Source organism: Haemaphysalis longicornis, unplaced genomic scaffold (assembly GCF_048455015.1).
Source record: "Haemaphysalis longicornis isolate Haplotype H1 unplaced genomic scaffold, Haemaphysalis longicornis Haplotype H1 scaffold_9, whole genome shotgun sequence".
Taxonomy (NCBI): domain Eukaryota; kingdom Metazoa; phylum Arthropoda; class Arachnida; order Ixodida; family Ixodidae; genus Haemaphysalis; species Haemaphysalis longicornis.
In genome coordinates, this window is record NW_027526460.1 from 156,793,306 (window position 1) to 156,795,823 (window position 2,518).

The 2,518-nt window shown below is 45.3% G+C and overlaps 2 non-coding genes across 2 annotated transcripts; one reads left to right on the plus strand and one right to left on the minus strand.

Annotated features, from left to right (window-relative positions):
* Nucleotides 1-841: 841 nt before the first annotated feature.
* Trnaa-ggc (transfer RNA alanine (anticodon GGC)) lies at nt 842-914 on the minus strand. The gene has a single exon. It is a non-coding gene; the product is annotated as a tRNA-Ala (tRNA).
* Nucleotides 915-2,165: 1,251 nt separating this feature from the next.
* On the plus strand, nt 2,166-2,238 carry Trnaa-ggc (transfer RNA alanine (anticodon GGC)). The gene has a single exon. It is a non-coding gene; the product is annotated as a tRNA-Ala (tRNA).
* The last annotated feature ends 280 nt before the right edge of the window (nt 2,239-2,518 follow it).

Consider the following 2,518-nt stretch of genomic DNA (forward strand, 5'->3'; position numbering starts at 1 on the left):
ATAGGGGTTCGAGCGGAGGTCCTTGTGGTCATTGCTGTAACGACTTGTGAGTTCTTGTAAAATTTAATTTGGCTAACTGCCAGGTGTTTTTAGCGCAAAAAACAAAACGGGAAACGGGGTGTTGCGGATAGGGTCCAGCCATGGCTCTGTTGAGAACGCTCTTTTATGATCTCTTCTTGCCCTATTTAGCAATGATGATCTCTCCGTTCATTTTGTGCTTTTCCTCGAAATGTGTTCGTGTACCAAAAGATTCTATATAGACTGCTCGAATTCCTACGCAGTGCACTTATGCACTTATGTAGGCGCTTTTTTCGTATTGTTTGTTTTTAAGAAATATAAAAAATAATTTTTAATATAAATATTATGAAACCACGAAAACGCATGTAACAAGTGCAATGCGTTGTTCACAGTTAGGTAAACGTTACCATAACGCTAAAGTCACGCTACGCATTGAGCTAAATGTGACGAACAGCATTGGATTCCGGTGTACCAGATTATTACACTTTTTTATTTTTAATGCATCCCCACTTTGTAAAGTCAGTAGTGTACGTGCGTATGTATGTATGTATGTATGTATGTATGTATGTATGTATGTATGTATGTATGTATGTATGTATGTATGTATGTATGTATGTATGTATGTATGTATGTATGTATGTATGTATGTATGTATGTATGTATGTATGTAGCGAATCAGAAATGGGAAATGAGGGGCTCAGTGAATTAAGACAGAATAAGGGTTGGTAGTCAAGAAAGCCTCGGAAAGCAAAGGGGGGAAAGCGTTGGGTTATAGAAAGATATGAAGAATTTTTTGAGTCAGAAAGAAAGTGGGGAAAAAATGCCCGCCGGGTGGGATCCGAACCCACGACCTCCAGAATGCCGGTCTGGTGCGATAACCACTACGCTATCGGCGGGGATGTTTCGTCACCACTTTCTCGGGTATTTATGTTAAGGTATTTTTTGTATCCTGCACTTAGGGGTGGTAGCCAGCGCCACTCGGACTGCTCGGGGTGAAGGGGACCTTCTTTTAAGTGCAATGCACTTCTTAAGCGACCCTGAACCTGCGTCCACCGGCGATGTCCGCGCACGTGGAGATGGGCGCGCGCAGCCTGGCCGCTGACATAGCACATACCCACGTGGGGGATTGGCCAGGAATTTCCTCGTCTTCCTTGGCAACGGGGGGAGATGGGCGCGCGCTGCCTGGCCGCTGACATGGCACATACCCACGTGGGGGATTGGCCAAGAATCGGGCGTGAGAAGGGCTAATGCACCTGCTTAAAGGAGTACTGACACGAAATTTAAAAGCTGAGATCCGCTCTAGCAATCAAGTACAACGACAACACAAATAGGTGTCTGTGAATAAATGCATCTTTCTTTCTTTGTAGTTGTGTGTGTGTGTGTGATCTCTCTTTCGCGAACATTACCGAACCGCGCAAATTCAACTCGTGCATTCGCACTTTCACATTCTTCCCCTCGGGGAAATGCGGGGAATTTTTTTAACCCCCGGGCCGTGACTCCAGTGTCTACGACATGTCGAGAGTGGTCGACCAGCGTTGAACCCTCTTAAGCTACCTTTGGCACCAAGACTGCCAGAACAGAGGCCCTCGCTATGCAAGTAGCGAATCAGAAATCAGTGAATTATTACAGAATAAGGGTTGGCAGTCAAGAAAACCTCGGAAAGCAAAGGGGGGAATGCGTTGGGTTATAGAAAGATATGAAGAATTTTTTGAGTCAGAAAGAAAGTGGTGAAAAAAGTGGTGAAAGTGGGTTCGGATCCCACGCGGCGGGCATTTTTTCACCACTTTCTTTCTGACTCAAAAAATTCTTCATATCTATAACCCCACGCATTCCCCCCTTTGCTTTCCGAGGTTTTCTTGGCTGCCAACCCTTATTCTGTGTTGATTCACTGAGCCCCTCATATCCCATTTCTTATTCGCTACATGCATAGCGAGGGCCTCTGTTCTGGCAGTCTTGGTGCCAAAGGTAGCTTAAGAGGGTTCAACGCTGGTCGACCACTCTTGTCGTAGACACTCGAGTCACGGCCCGGGGGTTAAAAAGAGTCCCTTCACCCCGAGTAGTCCGAGTGGCGCTGGCTACCACCCCCAAGTGCAGGAAACAAAAAATACCTTAACATAAATACCCGAGAAAGTGGTGGGGAAACAGCCCCGCCGGTAGCGTAGTGGTTATCACACCAGACTGGCATTCTGGAGGTCGTGGGTTCGGATCCCACCCGGCGGGCATTTGTTCACCACTTTCTGACTAAAAAAATTCTTTATTTTTTTTTAATTTATCCACTGTAACCCAATTAATAGAAACAGTCGACGACTTCACGCGTGCCTTAAATAATTGCGTTCAGATTGATGCAATATGCCTCGACTTCTCCAAAGCCTTTGACAAGGTTCCTCATAAGGAATTAATTAACAAGTTAGCACACCTAGGCATAAATTATAACATAATACAGTGGATAGGTGCGTACCTGACAGGCAGAACACAATATGCAGAAATAAACGGCTTCAAA